The sequence below is a fragment of the Micropterus dolomieu genome, linkage group LG12, assembly GCF_021292245.1.
Source record: "Micropterus dolomieu isolate WLL.071019.BEF.003 ecotype Adirondacks linkage group LG12, ASM2129224v1, whole genome shotgun sequence".
In the NCBI taxonomy this organism is placed as follows: Eukaryota; Metazoa; Chordata; class Actinopteri; order Centrarchiformes; family Centrarchidae; genus Micropterus; species Micropterus dolomieu.
In genome coordinates this window covers 17,041,319-17,063,608 of record NC_060161.1, presented here as the reverse complement: position 1 = coordinate 17,063,608, position 22,290 = coordinate 17,041,319, and the positions used below count along the sequence as shown (strand labels likewise).

Genomic DNA, 22,290 nt, shown 5'->3' with positions numbered 1-22,290 from the left:
ACATGCCCTTCATGCCGTCCTCTTTTAATTCAGATAAACTACAGAAAGGTCAAATGATCAAAAAAGAGCTGATTATTGCTGTCAAAGTGCTACATGTACAAGATGTTGCGGCAGTGTTTTTTCTAAAAGGCATTTACAGTTTACAGTAGGGTAACAAGCCAAACAGCATTTAGATAGAAGCTAAGATAACTAATAAAATAAATACAACGTGAAACAGAAACATTTTTTGAAGTATGTAAAATCTACTGTAAGCATTGAGCATTAAGCAGGCATAGTATGTAACAGACATAAAATAAAGGGCCAATACCTGCGCAACACATCTGCATGCAGACTTTTCTCTGACCAGCTACATAACAAGTGAGTAATGTCCCTTCTGCCAACAAATGCTGTTTAACCTGAACAATAATGACTCGTTCTGGGTATTAACATGTACATGCCTCTCTCTTCACATACCATCAGTCCACGCCAATACAATTATGATCTATTATTGTCAGCACCAGTGTCATTATGTTTCTGGTGTGCGGCAGGTGAAGACACGGCTGCAACCTACAGTAAATGTACAGTTGCAGTACAACACAATGATCCAAACAAGGTGCAGCAGTGAGGTTTTAATGTGTTAAATATCCACACACCGGGAAAAGGGTGCGGTTATGATACAGCAAGAGAAATAATAACTCTTTCAACTCAACACAGTTTACTGCAATTTTTTTGCATGTTATCGCTTAGAGTACAACCCTCACAACAGGATGGAGAAGAGCAAAAAACATTATATGCATGTGGGTGTGCCTGCATACGATCTGTGACCAAATCTGACAAGTAGTTATTTGAACATTTCCCATATTAGGTTTGATTTTTTTTGCAGTTCAATTACAGCAATTAAAGCAAGAAATGGAAAAATGCACTGTCATGTTTTGGACAGTAGAGGGCGCAATTGATTTATCTTGACAAACCAAAATAGCACTAGATCAGCATCCTAAACCACACGTCTGGGAGAGGTATCAACTTTAATTTTGAGCTGTTTACTTTTCAGCAGTCGCATGTTATCTGGCTAAAACCATGCATGCTATGATTCCATTACTCCCACCTAAACAGTATTTCAATCAAAACTACTCGGCCCTTTGAACAACCGGGCATTACATGTGACATAGATTTTATAACAAAGATGAGGGGCTCTTGAGAAAAGAACAATGTAAATAACAGAGAGCAGATGTTTTTTTTATATTTCCATGAGGTAATAGATAATCTCCCAGAAGCCCACTGCAGTGTCAGAACTCTTTCTAAAACAAATTATAAACCTCCATGTGCGATATAAATTAAGAGTTTTTCTGTCAGCTTTGTGTTGGAATTCGAACGTAAAAATAAATAAATAAATAAATAAAAAAAACACATCACGAGAGGCAGTGATGATCCAGTCTGTCTGAGAGTTGAGGAAAACTCTGGGCAGCAGAGTCAGGGCTTTTTACTGCAACATTTTCTTAAGTGTCACAGAATTGCAAGCAAAGCAGTACTGTTTAGGGAAGAAATGAAATGGAAAGTGTAGGAAAATGGTACACATTAAGCCTTTTTCAGTGGCAAGTCATCAACATAAGAAAAAAAGTGAACATTGTTAATGAATAGTGCTTTTTTTCCAGTGTAGGAAGGACGCTGCAGAAAGAAACAAAATAGGAAATGATACTGTCTGCTACAGTATATTGGAAAAAGAGGAAAAATGGCTTTGCTGTTATGCCATGTTGTGCTGTAAGCATTTTTTTGGATGGTAATAATGGACGAGCAAAAAAGCAGTCACTGATACTAGCACAGCCTCAAAGAAACTGACATGAAAGCTGTGTTAAGACTCACTTGCCCGTCCAAATGAGTATTTAAGCAGCAGTTGGCAAAGGAGGAAGCTCAACATCTGCAACCTGCTGTTTCTAATTAGGGATCAATTAAGAACGGTCTTTAGAGGACAAAAGACACACAGCGGGCGCAGAGGTTGTCATGAGGCATATGATACACTGCAGCAGCAGCAGGGGGATGATGAGTGTGAGAGTTTGTCAATGCAAGCTTCTCTGTACTGTTAACGTCAAATATGAAGGAGGGCTGTGCTGCAATCCAGCAATAATGATGCAACAATAAAAATGTCAGTCAGCGCTTTATTTTTCCTGTGCGGTCACCAATATGCACCACACCTACTATCATCCTGGGACCGGTTTAACCACAATATGTTGTTGCAGCGACAACAGGATACACTACCTGCCCAGATGGTCTGAATCAGTGGGCAGCGGCCCTCGTGGCGCGAACTGCATCCCACTGCCATCAATCACAGACAAATACGGCCCAGTGAAAAGGTTGATTTTCCTTCAAATAGTGGCACGAAAACAAAAGCCTAATTTCCACAACTGGGCCAAGCAGGGCAGCTCACCCACTTTTATGTTTATTGAACCCCAGTGAATCCACTATTTGTTTGACACTATATCTTGGCTAACAAAATATCTCGTTTCTAAAGAGGTAGCGCAGTTGTTCTAGAATGAGTAATGAGGAGGTCTTGGCGTCCTCGACTCTGCAGGGCTTGGATGCGCAGCTTTCGTCCAGACCTTTTTCTTGCTCACTGTAAACAGAAAAAGGTGTATACCTCAGCACTATGTTTAGTGACGCACCAAAGTACAAAACTTTCCTTGAGCTATAATAAAAGCTGAGGAGTCATAACTTAAATCAAGTTGCAGTGTTACAGAGAAACTGTTGAAAACAAATAACTTGTCTTTACCACAGTCTGACTGCAGATGAAAGATTGAGAGAACGACGAGCAGATTTTTTAACTTTCTAACTCCCTGCAGCAGTGGTAAACTGGGGCTGTCCAACATGGATGCTGGCCAAGCAGTTACAGTTGTGCGTGTGTCTCAACGGCGCCCGCTCAGGTCAATCTGTCAACAGCACAGCTCCACCTGCTGCCATTGTGCGCCCTGTAGGCCCGGCCTATGTCACATTATTTTATTACACCCAGTCATGTAGCTGCTGTCTGCGGCGTCTCTGACACTGAGCCTACTGATCGCAGATCGGTGTTCACCAAGCCGTACAGGAACGAGACTGGTGCTTTTCTCCTCAGTCAGGTGTGAAATGCATCAGCTCAAGCCAAAACGTATAAGTATCAAAATTTCCACAGAGCAGCAACAAATGACAGATCTGCACAGACGGTGGCAAAGACATCACTATTCTGGTTTTGTTCTCCATAACCAAACCCCTTCATCATTTTTTAACACAGTGGATATTGCATTACAGCAATGTAATGAGCAGTGTTCACTCTGAATCATAACTCCTCACACCCGATTCATCTCCAAATAAAAAAACTATGAAACTCGTGCTGAGATGTGAAGATGAACCCAATAAATCCTTCTGTGGAACAGTACGTGCAGTGTTATGATTGCCGCTGTTATTTGGGGGCCCAAATATCGCTAAATAAGCAATCCAGACGCTAGATGAAAACATAATTTAATGCTCCTTTGAATCTGGGTGTTCCTAATCCCCAACAGCAATAAACATTACTCCTCATTTCACTTCATTTAGGCATTGTTGTATACTGTACATTATCATCTTAGCCAATTGTGCTCCGCATGAGACGGCACGGGAGCAGTTCATAGTCCTCGGCATGAGAGATTTCTACTGAGCTCTGAAAACGTAATATTAAATATGCACAGTTTAATAAGCTTGCTCGTTTTCAGTTACATATATCTTGTTCAGCTAAGAGAGTGGGGATTTATCCAGAGTGTAAGGTCATGTAGAAGAATGAGCACAGCAGCAGTCCCTGCACATAAAGAATTTGCGATGAGGCTTTTATAGTACTCGTGTTCCACTAGGATAGATAACAAATAAGCAAGCAAAAACACACAGCAATAAGGTCTTCTCTTTGGTCTGATTGAAAGCATAGACTGTTATCTTGGCATTATGCAATTATGCAACTGGAAGGGAAGGTTTTTACATTAACATGGTTTATAACTGTACTGTAGCACAACATGACCCAGGTTGGAACGCAAATTAAACTGGCACTGTCATAGATGCGTGTATGAGGATTCAGGACCCATATGCGAGCAAGGCAAGCAGGTCATAAACTGGCAGTTGGTCAAAACACAGTTAGCAGATATCAGGCAGAAAATAAGGGACAGGGAAACAGGAACAGGTATAGATGGCTGGAACGCACGGATACAACATGACAAACCAGCAAAGGGAAGCGTCTGGTAAGCTATAAGGTTATATACAGTGACGGTCAGATGAGATAATAAGAGGCACGTGTGTCAGCAGAAGGGGATGATTTGGGAATGTGAACAGATGAGCAAGTGGATGTGGAAGTCAGGTGGTGAGAGCTGGTGGGACCGAGGGCATGTCGTGGTTGCATGGAACTTTGTGGCTCTGCAGGAATATAGTCAAGTCTAATGAAAAAAGTGTTGCATTATGTGAAATTTAGGATCCAGCGTTTGTGGATATGCCCATACACAGGACAAAGAGTCACAACTTTATGGAAGTGTAATACCAAATTGCTCGACTCCCCACTTTTCCTAAACAGTGGCTGCTACAACTTCATCTTACAACAAGATAATGCTCAAAATAAGCTGAAATGCTAAGCTTTTTCTACAGTAGCACAAGTGGGGAGGAGTCATAAAGTCAGTGAACTGACTCAGTAATGCGTGCTATAGCCTACAGTAATATTTACCTACCGTTTGCGAGCATTAGCCACCATAAGCTAGTGTGAGTGAGGCTGTAGTTTTATTTCTTTTCAAAAGTTACATAGTGTTGCTCCAAGGTCCGATATTAAAAATTTTTTGGGAATTCAGTTAGCATTTCAGAAGTATTTATGGCTGTTTAAGTGCTGATACACTTTGTAGATTAATAAATGAGTAACAGACATGTTTCACTACTCTATGACATTTTATAAACTACACGATAAAAAAAAAATTAAAAAAAATCTATTATGCAGTTTCACGTAATGATGCAAAAAGACAACATCAACAATAAATCACACAACTAGCACAGGGAAATAGAAATTCTTACCAAGTACAAATACACAAAGAGCGTAGTGCAAGGAATGCAGTCAGAGTGCTTATTGCTATTAAGCATATGAATAGCACTTGGGATGAAAGAGACATGGAGTCTTTTAGTCCTCTGAACAGGTGCCTTGATAGGGTGGCCTGGAGGTCATAGCTCAAACTCCCTCTGGAGTGGATGGTGCTGGCAGTCCAATATAGCATTAGCTGTCCTAAAGACCTTCCTGTTATAAATGACCAAAAGCTTGGACTGACTCTCTCCCTAAGATCTTAGTGGCAATTTAAATAAGACTTCCAAGTCTATTTGTATTGGGAAGATATAAACCAAGCAATCATACAGATGGTTAAAACAGATTCAATGAAACTTCTGTAAAAGAGAGTCATTTGGTGTTACTAAGCCCAGTGGGTTAAACTGCCATCACAGTGTGCCAAACCTGTATTTTAGTACCTTCTAATAAATCTCTTCTTCAAATCTAAAGTGATTTAAAGTGTACTCATGTCCTGTTAAGTTTTATATGCAACAGTCTGGCATGGAAAACAATGCAAGTCAGTGTGGTGCTTTTAATATGTCAAGTAGGAATTGCTTTATGAGCTTATGGCCGTGTATGCACACTGGAAGCAGCTGAGAAATTCAATTGGATGGACAAACCTTCAACGGCCCTTGGCTGTGACAAGGTCACAAACAGTGCTATGACACATTCTTCAACCGCCTCGGGCCACGATCTCATCTAAAATCTATCAGGGCTGGCTCTGATGACAGCTTATCACCAACAGTGACAAGTGAAACACTAACCGTGTCAATGATGCTAACCCTGCGGCGACACACCCGACATGCATCAGCTCTCTATTAATAAACCAGAGAGTGGAGGGGAAACCCTTTTCCCGGGTAAATGGTGAGACATGTTGCTAGCCATCTCATGCACAGATACCGTAACAAAACGCTATCTCTGCCTACGGCTAGGGTAACACTGAAGTATCACCTCCCTTCTAATGTTCCCTGCATCAAGGCCAGATTACTTGTCAGTGCTGGGAAGTTGCAACTTGCGTTATATCATATTGTTCCAGCATTCAGTTCACTTTCAGGGGCTGAGAGTGATTTACTTTGTTATTATCAGACATATCTGATATACTGTAGGAAGGCAAGCAAATGATTAAAATGTGATTAGCTGCAGTGTAAAATGAGATTATGAGCATTCCTTGAAAATATGTGTTAGCTATCCAATTTAAAAGTTGAATTTGAGCCAACAGCTTCAGGTCATTAATTCTTAGTAGACTGAGAGGGGGATACAAGTCTTTGTTTCATGCCTCTCCAAATCACTAAAGTCTGCTTGCATTAAAATACTCTAATCCTGACTGTGGATTGTCTCTGGTTCCCTGCTTCTTTGATCTGAAACTAGAAGCCAATCAATATGTTCAATCTACAAGCTCTCTAAAGTATCAACCAACCTCACACAAACTGTTCAACTCACACGTGGCATTCACTTTTATGTAACGGCCTTAAGACTGCATTATAGTTTACATGCTGGAAGACCGGACCACGGAAATAAATACTCTTATTAGTTTTTAATGCTTTTATGTTCCATTCTCATGGCACTAATGTATCATAGAAACGAAGGCTGGCCACAGATTGTCTTCCAAGTGGATGCTACAGTACATATCCTATCATGCAAATTCACTTACACGCACCGACAGCGAGGAACTAACACTGTGATTAATGCTGTTGGTGTCTCTTAACATGCTGAGGCAAAAGAAAGGCAATTGCTTTTCTACCAAATGCACTGTACAGTACATACTGTATCTGTGATGGAGGTGGAGGGTTAGGAGGGCAATAAATCCTCTGTGGCTTAAATCAGTTGTTTCCCACCTTTTTTATCTTGCGAATCTTAAAAGCAAAGTAATGATTACTTGCGCTCCTTCATCACAGGTTTTATAAGCAGTGAACAACATTTAGGGCTGGGTATCATGTGAACTTTTTAATACTAGAGTCGATACAATAAGTGAGTTCTGATACAAAAGCAGTATTTTTCAATGTTGACAATTACAATTTCTTTTTCCATTTAAAAGAAGACCCCAAAGTTCTCAAATGTTAAATATAAAAAATGCAGCCATACAAGAATGTTGCCTATATAAATTTGCCTTAAAGTGGCACTATACCGTCACATTTCGGTCAGTACCAAAGAAAGAGCTGAGATTCGATACCTAGCTGTAGTCATGTTCCCTTCCTTTGAATCATTTTTAGATACCAAAAGAGGCAAAACTATCCGGTATTTCACAATAATATAGTAGTCAAGAATATCAACAAAAGTAAGAAAAATAAACACAACTGTGTGTAACAGAAATATGCTTGTTTACCTTCACCCTGTATCTTGCACAGAGTCACGACAGAGAGAGAGAGAGTCACGATCGCTAGGTTAGGAAATCAAATGACTTGGATGAAACAAATCTGTGTTTCTACATATATATACCCAGCATCAACATCATGCGCTTCAGCTTCAGTGCCGACTTGGAACAAATTAATAAAGAATTCCATGTTAATCACACAATTCTCTGCTACTGTACAGACTTTCTCTCATAGACCTCAGCATTTGTTCTCAAGCTGAAAGTCAAGATAACCTTTAGATCCACCTCCACATGATACTATACTGACCAGACTGACCTTTCACCCTACCAAAGCTATTTCCAGAGCCAGCTCATTTTTGGTGTGCAACTTCCTGCACGTAAAAATTGGGAAAAAAAAAACAAAAGGCATCACCATGGTGACGCTTGGAGGTTGTGGCATGTAAGACCAATATTTAAGTGATGTAGTCATGGCTCATTGATAATCCGTATGTGGATGTGGCAGAGCATGTGATGAGAGTGATAACAAAATGACAAAGGTTGCCAATTTGTGTGAGTCAACCGTGGATGTACTACTGAGCGGGCCTACCGGACACAGGTCAAGGGGTCTGAGGGGCAGCAGACCAGACCTTTATTTGACGTGACTGTCGATTCGTCTTGATGGAAAGTCACACAGCTTGGTTGAAAGCAGGAATGTCTTGATCTTTTTATGAAAGTCTTTTCATATTGAGAATTGGCCACCCAAATCCAATCCAATATTTGTTTTTTCCTTCACATTAGAGCGCCACAGCATACTGAGGCTAGAGTAACAATTCATTAAAATACAGGCAGACAGGCAAACAGCTTCCCTTCATTTCCAGCATTGCGTAAATACAGAATGTCAGCTGCAGTTTCTTAACCTATGAATTCTACTTTACCATCTGAATGTCACGGAAAGAGACACAAATCGACAAGAAAGAAACACAAAATGTCTACATGGAGATGCAAAATGATCAAAGAAACTCTAAAAAATTACTACAAAAAGAAAATCAAAGTTCAGTGTTTCTCACAGGATTTTAAGAGACTATGGTGTGTGGGCTTCGGACCCTCTCAGGGGGTCCGGGGCATGCTCCCCCGGAAGAAAATTTTGTACATTTCAAAGTTAAATGCATTAATTTGGTGCAAAATTCAGAGGCACTCTATGAAGAACTTAGCATTTGCAAACAATGTTGTGCTCTAGTAAATTATTCATAAACCCATTGCATGGCTATAAATGGTGATGAAACAGCAACAAAAGTCAACAAATTTATTTAATGTTTTTCCAGCAACCCGAAATCAAAGAATAAAAAATAGAATAAGTAATTTCCCGAACATTGTATCGTTGGTTTTCTTTTACTTTTAATGGGCACATGTAATATTTTTTATACTTTCTGTGAATCGTATTTCCATACTGTATACACCTTATCTTGAAAACATATGTCATATGTGTATCCTCGCCTAAAGTCTGACCCTATTCGATAAATAATGTTGTATGTGATTCTTGTATCACATAACATGAAGACTTCACAGTCTCTCTTCAGGTAGGACTCTCATACTGCAACACTTGTTTTTGTAAAGAGAGAAAATGACAGGATAAAGTCGCTAACCTGCCTATCAGCTCACACTGGTCCATTTCAGTGGATTTACCATAAAGGCTTTAATATGTGTGCACTCCAAATTTAAGAGTGGCTAGCTTAATCGCTACTCACAAACGAGTGACAGAAACAGTTAACGTTACTGTAGTTACCTCAAAACAAAAGTGTTTGTCTCAAGTCGGATGCCAAAGTGTGTGAGCGTGCTAACTTGCAGCATCGTGAAGCAGCGCCTACAAAACACGATGTTAGGGGTCTGTAATGTTATTATGAGATGTGTAAAAATACTTTCGGTACGTTCTGAAACTATGGCAGAACAAATCAGACTGTGGTGGGCTGCCATGGTCTCGTTAATGAATGGGAAACACTGAAGTTCAAAGAGACACAAAACAACTACAAAGAGATGCATAAGAACTACAATGAGACACAAAACGAATACAGAGACACATAAGAACTACAAAGAGATGTTAAACAACTACAAAAAGACACAAAAAACTACTACTATGTGGTGATGTTAAATGACCACAAAGACACTCAAAATTACTACATGATGGAGATGCAAAAATGACACTCAAATTACACAGAAAAAAGTTCAAACAGACAAAATGACTACAAAGTGATAAATAAAAAAAATACAGTTGTTGTCCATCTCTTTAGGTCTGGGGGTCTTGCTCCTACATACTCCTACTGTGCCCAGGAGCATGTTGTCTAATAACCATCCATGGAATCAACTATTTTCATCTCCCCACTGTCGAAATCTTCTTCAGTGATACATGTCAGGCTGGTGCATTTCCTGAATCATATGGTCTGCCTATGTGGTTCCATCAAATGTATGCGACAAACACACATTCATACGGAGACACACTGTACTCCATCTCTACTTCCACCCACCAACTGTACTGTCGATGACAAATAAAGTAGGTGAATACATTCCAGCATTTTTCCACTCACCAGAGCATTGTGGGCCGTGACAGCACTTGCTCGGTGGTAGGCTTTTCATGGTTTTTCACTTTTAAATAAGAACACAATGTTGAAATACAGCTCGATTCTCTGCAATTACGCAACTAATGTAAATTACGCTGTTTGCAGGAGTCAATTATAGGAACCCACTCTGCTGGTTTACAAGCCTAAGTGCAGTTTTAATGTGAGGCCGCCTCAAATTGCAGCGAGTGCTGTTTAGCATGCATTCGTCACAGCGGTACAAGCAAACGCCGGTCAAGTGTTAATATGTTCATTTTCACGGAACAGGAAAATGTAGTTAGGCAAAATTTCCCATGGCGGTGTGCAACCACACAAAATGTACACACATTGATGTCGAGGGACACCACTCACACACACACAAATACGCACAACATAAGGTGAGTTTTCAGAGCTCAGATTTGTATGCGCTCTGGGGAAGAGAGAAATTATCCAATGGGGGTCTTTTAATGCAGTTAGGGACAGCCGCACCATGTCCTTAATCTCTGGTGGAGGACACACGCCTGTCTGTAATGCGCTGCCATGGCCTGAGCCTATAGCCCATTATCTTCTCTGCTTTCTCGGAATGACCAGAGGCAGGGCGACCAACCAGTGTTTAAACACAGGAAGAAGAAGTGTGTCAATAATCATGATACCAAAAACCTATTCATGGAGTGACAGTTTGACAGAGCTGCAACTAAAGATTTTGTTCATTATCAGTTATCAATATTTTACCCATTCATCTGTTAAACATCTATGCTATAAAATGGCAAAATTAAAATAAAGATTAATCGGGTCATCGCTTCAGCACGTATGCAACAGCTTTTATTTTTTTCTTTGGTAATACGTTGATATCGCTTTATTCACGAAAGGTGGCTGGATAATGTAGTGAGAAAAATAACATTTCGCATTGACTTTAAATTCTGCTCTGTGTGCAGATTCACCACTCGGCCAAACAATCAATCGCCTGCTACCGGTAAACAGTGTAACTTGAGTTTCCTTTGGACAGTGTGTTTCCAGTTAATTTCCAGTTTCTCTTTCCACTACTAATTTCCAATTCCGCCCCCTCCAGTCACAGTGAGTGTAGAGAGATTTCCTCGCAGCGCAGTTTGACAGCAATTTGAATTTTCACAACTTTGACATTGTTCTTCTAGTGTATTGCAGCCTTATGCAGTCAGCCCTTAAACCAGAGGAAATCCTGTTATGGCAGGTGTCTGCATTGCTGAAATATCCTTGAGGAAATGCAGTGAAGCCTTACCAGCTGTACTGTAGCCATTCTGACATCCATAAAGCATCACAGTAACTCTTATTCTTGACTGTGCTAAATGTTTTATAATCTCACAGTCGCCTGCCTTTGTTGGAACAGATGAAAACAGAAAGGGTTAAAGTCTGCGTCCAACGGCGAAGGCTCAGCAAGCATCATAAAATCATATTTCACCGTCAAGTTGCAGACTCACAACGCTGTTCTGTGCCTGGACGCCCGGGGTCAATAGGCAATCGATGAATTTCATTTCCCATCTTCATAGCTCACTAACACAAATTTACCTGAGAGCATGCAAGGATTGAACAGATACACTGTGTTCATGTCTATATTTTTTTTTGGCATTTGTGCTTTATTTGATGCACTGAGCTCCTCTCTCCTCCTCTTTCTCTCCCTCTGTATGCAACCTCATCCGATTATTGCATGTTACTAACTTGACTTCTTCCCCTTCCCGTAGTCTTGTGCTTTCTCGTCCCTCTCCTCTCTTCTTCTGTCACTACCTGCAGGTGTTTCTGGCTCTGGCGCTGTAGAGTCTGGATCTGTGGTTGCGAGTCACCTGCTGGCCCCTGTGTTCCTGCTCGACACCCTCTGCTACAATTATTGTTACTAGTCCTATTGTTATTATTGTTATTATTATCATAAACATAATTATACATATCTGTACCATTATTGATTCAGTCTGTACAACATCACCTTTACTGTCTGTACCATTGTGCGTATATTGTGAAGGCTGCCCCCCCATCCCTCTCTCCCTCTTTATGGCTCTCTCTCTCTCTCAGATGGCCGCCCACCCTGAGCCATGGTTCTGCTCGAGGTTTCTGCCTCTTAAAAGGAAGTTTTTCCTTGCCTCTGTCGCCTAGTGCTTGCTCTTGGTGGGAATTGTTGGGTTTCTATAAATAATATCACAGAGTAAGGTTTAGACCTGCTCTTTTATAAAAAGCGCTATGAGGTAACTGTTTTGATTTGGCGCTATATAAATAAAATTGAATTGAAATTGAATTTGATAGTCACAGTAGAGAGACACAGGAAAGGCAGCTGGGAGAGGGAGAGAGAGGGGATGACGGGCCGCAAAGGGCCCAGGTTCAAACAGGGAGCCGTTGCGGTAAGCACTCAAGTCCTTGACACATGGTACGTGCTCTACTAGATGACAAGGATTTTAAGCTTATGGAACAATGTGCGCCAATTATTTAAGACATAACATTATAACAACTTTCCAATAATTACATTCAAATGTGTTAAAGAACACTGATAACAAGTAGAAAGAAATGTGCATATAGCATAATACAGTAATCTGTCTGCTGAGCAACTGCACACAAAACTCAATTACATGTGTATGAATTTGTACCCTATTTTCTCAAGGCATTAAATCAACCAATAAAGATAAATGGCGAGGGATGTAATTTTTAAACCTCTGAGACATTCTCTCTGTCTCTAGCAAGTTCATTTACATGTTTAAAATGAATAATGCATGCCTCATCCTCATTTACAACAATTGACACCAAAGTTTTGGGCCTTTCAAAACAAAAAAATCATATTTAACTTAACTGTATGCAGCTCAGTTTCACAATAAGCATGGATTTACACCAAATTCCCACCTCTGGTGGGATCCTTCATAGCTAGACCTTTATCCCCTGCAGGATTATAAACCTTTAAGATCAATAAAGACACACTCCCTTTTGTTCTTGCCCTCAGACGTGGTTTACACATCAATTATTAACATTCGTCCATTTGCCATGAGTGGGATATTGAATTCAAACCCAATACAATCCTGCCGCAACACAAATCATCAGTGATTCACGACTGAAGTTACACAGTGCGTAAAGAGGAGGTGCAAAAAGGTGGAGGCCACGTTTCCCTTCCCTTCGTGTGTACAAACAGTAGCGATACAAAACATGGTCAAAATATGAAATAATAATGAGAACACAACTGCCTTCATAGCAAACATGAAGCCAGCGTGTTTGTATGCGTAGCTGATGTGTTGGGCTCTGTGTTAGATGAGTGGAGTCACGCTGAGGTCATGAATAAGAGATCAGAAGAGACACTTTCGATGATCTCATACATAAATATAATTTAATAAATTCAGCTCAACTGCAGTGAGGGAACTATGCAGCCAAATTTCATATGGTATATAGATATGATGCAATGACTGATTACTTTACTACGTCACTACTTTCTCATTTATATTAAAGGAAACATAAAGGTATTTTTCCTCGAAACGCTCTTGAAAAACATGCAGCCTATCTGAACATAAAAGCCCAACATTTTCTGTGCTGACGATGGCAGGCAGATGCATTGTGACAGCCCACACATGCACAATACCCTTTGAAATGTATTTTTGCACTGTTGCGTCAAAACCGGCAGCCTTGCTACAGTGACATAAACCCACTCACAATCCCAAGTGGAAGGCACTCTAAAGCCCCTGCAGTGACCACCTGCTATAGAAAGGAAACAACCTGCATATGGGGATTTCTTGCACATCATAAAAATCCAACAAAACGTGTAAGTGCTATAGGTTTACGCAAAGGAATCAATACAAATCAACTTTCAGTGCCCTTGTCATTACTTATTTTGATGGCCCATTATATCACTATGGTTGACAGATCAGACTTGCAGCGGAGGCAATCAGTATTAGCATAGGTTATACTCATGCAAGGGTGATAAAACAGTGGTAGGCAATCAGGGCAGCAACACATGAGGTGACTGCATAGTGAGGCTGCAGGAATATAATGTTCTTCTAGTCCTGACTAGGTCATTCGTTATGGGACTAAAACTACATTTATGGTGTTCTTTAAGTGTCTTTAAAGCAGTCCGAAGCTAATTTGCTTATCGTAATGTGTATGTGATCAGTGTTTCTTCTAGAGTTTTTCCAATCCCTGGCATCAGGGAGTGAAAAAAAGAACTGAACATGAACTTCATTTTCAGTAACGAGCAACCTAAAGTTTTTATGCACTTTGCCTGACCACCCCACCAACCAGAGAGTCTATTTTAGCATTTCCCAGCTTGTAACGGTCAGATTCACTGAGCGCATTGATCGTTTTGTTAAAGGACAAGTAATTGTGGGCGAGTGGTGTGCTCTGATTGCCTCTGGGCTTCTTCAAGACCAATTTGTCTGGTTGTCACTTGAGGGCTGGGGATCAGAACTCAGTGTGGGGCAGGGAAGGAGTCTGACGGGAAATCTGATCTCCTTGTGACGTGTCGAGTGCTTCCTCCCTGTCCATTTGTATGAGTGTGCTTGCTGATGGGTGAGTGCATTTTCCTTTGTGTGCTACTGGGCACTGCAACACTGGCAATCAATAATGAGACCCCCCTTTTTTGTGTTTTGTAGTGTAGCTGGCAGAGCATAGTATTTCAGATGTGTAGTTTAGACTCACAGGGACAAACATGTTTTATTTTCTTAAATTATCAGGTAAAATCATCAGGTGTGGTGACTCAAATCTTTTTATAGTATACAGTTAAGTTTAGATTTCCCATTCTGAACGCTAAGAAAACAATCTATAGATGCTCTTCTGCAATAGCTTTATTTATTCTCCATGATCCAGAGAGAATTAACACATTGACTTGGCCATGCAAATCTCTCACAGCATAATCTCCTGAAAGCATCATTCAATATGCCAATGGGATCCGTTCATATAAACGCAGACACCATGAACAATCTATAACAAGCTCATCTGTTTCAAGCTAAATGGAATGTCACACATCCCATCGCCGTCTTTCTCCAATGAAAATGACATGCTCTGAAAGTGTTCTTCAGTGTGGCAGCACCTACAAACACATCCACTGAAAACCTCATCACACAAAATATCACATAGCATCTTTAGCATAGATATCATCACCTCTGCCGTGTCTTCCCTCTTTGGAGCATTTTCACTGTGGTCGCTCCAGGCTCTGGATTTAGCCAGCCATTACAGAACAAGGCCCATTTTTCATGTGTAATTGGGTCCTCCATTAAACATGAACCTGGAGCTACTATCATTTAGCTTGGCGCCATCACTTCCATAAACCAGCAAAAGATACTAGAAGAGAGGAGACACAATGAAAAGGTAAAGCTTTAGAGCAGGGGTGGCCAAACTACGGCCTGCGGGCCAACTGCGGCCCACTGCCTTATTTGAAATGGTGCGGTGAATTTTTTGAAATAAACAAGAATATGGCATTAGTTTATTTCCAGTACATTTCACTGTATGTACATCCTAGTTTAAACAATAGATGCTGCTGTCATCTTGAACAGCTAGCGAGCCCTGTCATTGCACTTCTTAGTTTGAACACTAGAGGTATTGCATTTTTGAACAACTACTTGACCTACAAGGATGACTTACAAGTCAATGAAAACAACGGTAGATAGCTACTGGATGCCTAAAATTTCAGAATTTGGCCGGTGTCTTACCTATTTCCATGTGCAATATACTTGTGCACACAGGTTAGCGGCTCGAAAATTTGCCCTTTCCACAAAACTACCACAGCATTCTTATATATTGAAAATGTGAGCATATTCTAAAAATATTTATCAATGCAGTTTGTTGAGAAATGTTGATTAGTATTGTATAGTGCTATAGTGTATGTGATGCATGTTGTTAACCCTAACCCACCACCAACAGACAAAGTTAGCAACTTGCATAGAGAAGCATTTAGCAGCTACAGAAGTTTCCCCCCAGGAGTTAGTGGAGGCCGGAACAGAGCTAAAATGAGAATGATATTAGAATAACATCCAGCAGGTACATACACGACGGATGCTAATGTTGCTCCATGTTTGTTCGTTTGCTAAGCAACTGTTTGCTAACATGTTTCCCCATATCAACTGTCGAAAGGTGATTCAGTGTTGTATTTAACGCTTGTTGTGCTGCCACGAAGTGAACAAAAAAAATCAATTAATGCAGGTTTAACAGTTTATAAGTTGAGAAAATAGTGTATCTGAAAACATTCTTTAAAACCGGGAAATGGCGTTTAAGTGACATCATGATAATGCGATAAGCAAAGTCCACAGATATCTAGCCTCTCGTAGATTCTGTCTAAAACTTTACTGAGCTCCAAATCTATGTAAATGGAAATGTGCTGCAGTATAAAAATCAGGTAATAACAAGAGATTTCAGAACAAGCAACTAATCCTTTTCATAATACGGTATTGTGTGTTTGATTACACACACAATACCAGTGTGAAACATGGAAGAGAAATCTAGCCTCCTACTGTACTTCACTGAAACTCCACACCACTACCCCTGCATGACAGACAATATCAGCCTCCCAGAGAGGGCCTCGTCTTTGATGGCACTTTCCATCAGCACACCGTGTGTGAGTACACCGCTTCAGTACCATCCACTGGGAGACCACTGGCATTCGATATAGGTCTTTTACGTATGAAGCCATAGCTCATTAGACAGCTTAAGTGAAGTGACTCTAAATCACAGCGCTAATGAAAAGTTAAAGCAGAACTCTAATAAAAATTCATAAAGGGCAATCGGAGGTAGGAGATGTTAAAAGTGGGCAAGTATGCTAATTTGATTGAATTGTGATTCTACCTTACACAATTTAGAATTTCACAATACAGCATGGGAATAGTACATTATCACAAGCCTGATATCATTAGCGCTAGGCTACTTACACAGAAGACACATGCATAAATGCATGCAATACTGTTATTAAAACTGGATGTTCCACATTCAGAAAACGGAATTGCATAGTAAGTGAAACGTAATCTTGAAGATAGATGGGTAAAACTACATGCTGTGATGTGACAGTAATGATGATACACTTGGTTTGAAATAAGCCCCTATTTGCTACTTGGTTGAAACCCTACTGTTCAAGCCTAACTCACTTATCCCTAATGGCAGCATACAAACAAGACAGTGGATCACAAGTGGGCCTCCCTCCCAGATCAAACCAAAGGTTTTATTTATATGAGGCCAATCAGGAAAACTACACAAGCTATGGGCACATGCACGCTTATATCCACTAAAACTACTACTAATTACTAATGAATTAGAAAGCATATACGTGTGACATACATACAGCAGCAACATCAAGTTCATTTATCTTCTGTATCATTTCAGTGAAGCCTGATGATAATATCCACCCATTACCTGTCAAAAAGAAGCTTAAAGCTTGTGTGATGGGGTTTCAATGGCTATTCCCTCTTTGCTAGTCCAAAAGTTCTCTTTCTGCATGATGGAAAAGCTCAATTAATAGCATTTTTTTCCCCCATCTGGTTGGTCTTGCAATTAAGCAAACAATGCCAAAACAATAGTGTGATATTTAGACATACATTCCTGTAATTTAATATATAGATAGTGAAGGAAAATAAAAGCCAGCTGCATTATTAACTGTTTTCCTGAATGAAAAGAGGGGAATCTGGGAATGTGTGGGACTTATGAAAGTCAGCTGAATCTTACTTTTCTTAGACTGCATGTGGAAATTGGACCAGCGTTGTGTGAGGGGCAAACTTCCCAGAAATAATTTTTTTCTGAAAGTTTCCAGTTGAAATTCACTTTTGGTTGCTGGCTGGCTACACTGTGTGGCGTTCGCTGCCGCTTCTTTATCCGGATTTTGACTCTGTTCTATGATGCCAGTGAAACAATGACTCATATTTTGGACTTAATTTTGTCACTAGAGAAAATTGTTCTATTGAAAAGGAACTCATGTAAGATATTTTGGGACTTCACATAATAACAAAACCATACTGAAATGCTTCTATAAATATTACTTAAACATAATTCATCTTCCATTCCATTTTTTCATTCTTTGTAGATCTTAAACACGTAGCACTATATTTCCTGTGCATGAGTTGTGGGAAGTCACACTCACATAACGTGATTTGAAAGCAAACCTCTTGAACTGACCCTGAAGGCCTGTTTATGCGAGAGCTTTGGATTTTGCTCAGGCAAAAATTATATTCTGCTTCAGTAGATAAATAGTTTAATCTCAAGATGGGGACACTTATTTTTTCAAATGATGCACTGCAAATGGTGAATCACGGCATCTACCACACAGATCTGGGAATGTAACGCTGAACAAATGTCTCGTTCAAAGCCTCACAGCATTATATTTAAATGATATATCTTGACTTCTTATGATTCATTTCACATGAGTGTGCATGAGCCTCACATACACATACTGGACTGCAAAATAAATATTCTTACTGTGGCTGTAATTCTCATTTAATAGTGATATTTGCTGTTTTTGTTAAAAAAAATTGTCAAGAGATGCAGTTAAAGGAGCTAAAAAATAATTAAAAACACACCTTTCCTTTCTTTCTTTGTCTGTTAAAGTTGGCATGGAGGAACAGTTGGCTTCTCCAGTGAAGCCGCTACCTCAGAGAATCGTTTTTCTGGCCTATTCCCTGGCATCAAGTGATACATTTCACAAAGGACAAGGATGGAAATACAGGAAGCAAATATTGCTTTGTCTGCGTCTCTATTTACTCCTTCAGCTTTTTCCATCTCCACTCCACTGACTCTATTTACTCTAGCAAAATTCAGATTACACTTGTTTTTCTTTCCCCACAAACAGGAAGCTCTTTTTATTATCTACAAGAGATTAGAACGGTACACGACAAGACAAGAATCCCCAGGCTGAACGAGAGGGGAGTCATGCAAAAAGAACACGTCTGCTACTACACTACTTTCGCTCTGTAAATCCTGTTTGCCTTGTTTTATTGAACATATTGCTGCTGTGGTACATTTCCAGATAGGGGCGCAACAACTAATCGATGTAGTGGACAAAAAAAGTCATCTTAATGGAGTGAAGTGATGTGACTGTTACTAAAGCAACACAACATCAGTGCTGGTATAACACCTACACAACCTAAAACCTCCAAAGTGGGGGAGCATTTCACAAAAAGGTTGTTAACTGCAAAATCTCAACAACGGAGCATATGAAGAGGAGGCACGTAGTGTTGTGGCTCTGTGGGTGATGAAAACTCGTCTCTGTAAGTTAGTTAGCAAGCTAGCTTCACATTATGTTACTTTGAGTTATGAGCTGTACTGTTTTCTATACAGTGTCCCTTGGTCAATTAATTGTTATTGGCGTTAAGAAGCAAATAATTATGATACACAACAGTTCTGTTCAACATTGCAGATGTGGCCTAACTTTACAACCATAAACGATGCATCGGTAATAGTGATGTTTACAGCTGGACAACGTGTTGCTGCAGACGACGCAAGATCAGACAACGGCGGACAAATTTATACTTTTTAAAGAAAAAAAAAACAAAAAACAGTTCACCTGTCTCTGCGTAATGTGACGGCTAATCCGCCCCAGACTCTCTTAAAAAAAACACGGAGTTTTGCGATCTGTTGTCTTAGGGGAAACTATAAAAACGTTGTGAAACACTTTCTTCTACAAAATTGTTATAATGGTCCCCCCTTGTAAATTCAGCAAATGTAATGCATGAAGGTATTCCTTTCTTTGTATAGTAATATAATGTCAGTTTGTCCTAGACAGCAGATAAGCTGTTCAGACACTTATTTCTTACTGTATGGTCCATGAAAGGACCTGATTTCAGCGGAACTTTCTGTTGCTGCAGCAGAAACATTCATTAAAAGATGTATTTTTGAAAGCATTATTTATTTTATTGTCTTGACTGTTAATAAGTACATGCCTTAAACAATCTCAAATTTCATTTAAAAACTGATAGCTAAATGAGGGGTGTTGTGTTATTTTGCAATTCGTAGATGCAGTTCATGTCACAGACTAAGCCAGCTAGTTTTTTGCACTGTGCTCAAGCTGCCTGACCTGACAGACCAGGTTCTGGCCTGAGGTGACCTGGTTAAAGCAGGCAACAATACTGTAACTGCCAATTTTCCCCCCCTTCCCTTTAAAAATAGGGTTACAGAAATCATTATGGTAATAGCATCCCACCATTTAAATCAAAGATAATCCATCGATCAAATTTATGCAATCCATTATACAACCAACCCATTACTGGAACAATAAATAGATCTAAATAGTCCACAACAATACAATTTTACCTTTGAACAATGCTATATAACTGTACATCTTTTCCCGTAAGTCACACTCAAATGTGTTTAAGCAGAATAACAAATCAGAGGAAAAGTCACAGATTTCCTTTGGGGCCACAGTTAAATCACAGAAGAGAAGGAAAACGACAGCAGGAGGAAAAGTAGGGCGAACAGGACAAGAGCATAAGGGTGATCCATCCTTATTAGGTACAAATTGAATGTATCAAGCAGCCAGTCAGAGGCAACAGACTGGTCAGCGTGATCTGTGGAGCAGTGCCCACGAGGAGATAGGCCATAGCCGCATTGAGAGCTTCAGTAGTACTGTAAAGAAACACAAGTATCTTTTCCTCTGTTGCTTTGCATTTAAATTGAATTTGCGATGGTTTCTGTGGTGCGTAGAAAATGCAAGTGACTGAAGAGAAATTCAAAATGACGCCTTGCTCCCGTGGAGGATTCTCTGTTGCTCAGTGTGTCATACATCACCTTCCGTCATCCCTCCTTACTACAGTCAGACGTTGAGCTGCAACAATTTAATCTGTTCGACGTATTTTGCATTGTCATTCTTAAAGGAAACAGCTCGTCTAACCCCTTCTCCAGTGTGATCTGTGCTACACTCTTGAAGGGCCCTAATATTGTGGCAAAAAGCACTGACTGGAATCGGCTATTAATCATTACAAATGACACTATTGGTGGTCCATAAAGTCGTATATCAGCAAAGTGATCTAAATAATTCATCATGCTTTCTGAATTTAACCATGCAAGGATTTGAAGTTTATCTTCTTGTCTAACCCCACGCAGACTATCCAAATCATGACTTCAACACGTGTGGAGCTACGTTATTATGTCACAGTCAGATAAATTTACTAAATGTCTGACTGATGAAAAATGGCTCTTTGGAATATTAATTAATCAAGCTCAACTTTTAAGTCCAAAAAAACGCTTCAGTTCCATGACTCTTGAGCAAATACAGATACAGTTCAAAGCACCCAAATAAGCGAATAAGTAGACCTTGGTTTGAAATGGTTTTCATAAAAAAAGGTCAAGAAGGAACTCTTTAGCTCAATGGAGCCTTGAGTTTGGATATTGACTCAGTGTAAACTTCATATCGCTTCCATGAAAAGCTGAAAGAAGCTGATTTTTTTCAACCTTAAAGCTACTTAAGTACCATAAACTGTGGTACTTAAACTGTATGTTAATAGTTTACATGACACCTATCAAAATAAAAGCACAGTTCAGATCAAGCCGTACAGACAATGTTGGAATATGAATACTGCGTCTGCCCCACATTAATCTCTAAAGTTATTTGAAAAATAAATGAAAGTGTTAAGTCAGTGCTCTCAGATTCAGACGCATACATGCTAAAATAGAGGCACCACACCCGCCTCACAAGTACTAATGAGGCAGACAAAACACCACATTAGGCTCGCTTAAAAGGCTGTGGCTTTTAATGGAGGCATTTGAGCTCCTTCGTTATGCTTTAACAGTGGCGTTAGTCAGATGAGAACCCTCCTGTTTATACCTGCCTGTGTTGTCACAGAGTTAGCCAGGTAAGTAATGGGACCAAGGGTGCATCTGTCTGCAGAATGATGGAGAAACAGCTCCATTTTCTGCATGGCCGTCCACGACAAGCTGAGCAGTTAGTGATTACACCGGTTTACAACAGAGGTGTGGGGAGCTGATGCGGAGGTGTGTGTGTGTGTGTGTGTGTGTGTGTGTGTGTGTGTGTGTGTGTGTGTGTGTGTGTGTGTGTGTGTGTGTGTGTGTGTGTGTATCTGGACTCAATCATGGCCCTGGCTCTCACAGACCAGGCTTTACTGTGTCGCTAGGTTGTCGTGTCCTTGACTTGGAGCTTATATAGTCAAGATCATGAATTGAGTGCTGTGGGAATCGGCAGCAACATTCTGGTCACACAGCACCACTTGATCCTCTGCACCCTGCAATGGCCGCAAACCAGAGCTGGCTCACACCGTCTTCACACTGAAGGCTGCCAGAAAACCATTGTAGAGCAAGTTCATTTTCTCTGCTTGAACCATAGAGGCCATTCAAATTACATTAGAATTGTGCAAAAAATAAAAGCTGCCATTATAGTGCGCACAATGTATTAAAAAGTGGAATAGCAAACAATATGATGAGGAAATGTATGTAAGAAATATACTAGTGCAAAA

The 22,290-nt window shown here is 40.1% G+C and overlaps 1 protein-coding gene and 1 long non-coding RNA gene across 9 annotated transcripts in view; both read right to left on the bottom strand.

Annotated features, from left to right (window-relative positions):
• Positions 1 to 22,290, bottom strand: part of kcnip4a (potassium voltage-gated channel interacting protein 4a) — a 144,963-nt gene that overhangs the window by 65,903 nt on the left and 56,770 nt on the right. The gene's annotated exons all lie outside the window — the stretch shown is intronic.
• Positions 596 to 7,719, bottom strand: LOC123979765. 2 transcript variants are annotated; one of them, XR_006827326.1, is made up of 2 exons: positions 7,669 to 7,719; positions 596 to 2,587 (listed from the first exon to the last, which is right to left on the bottom strand). It is a non-coding gene; the product is annotated as an uncharacterized LOC123979765 (long non-coding RNA). The 2 variants fall into 2 exon arrangements; XR_006827327.1 differs by lacking the exon at positions 7,669 to 7,719 and adding an exon at positions 5,662 to 5,798.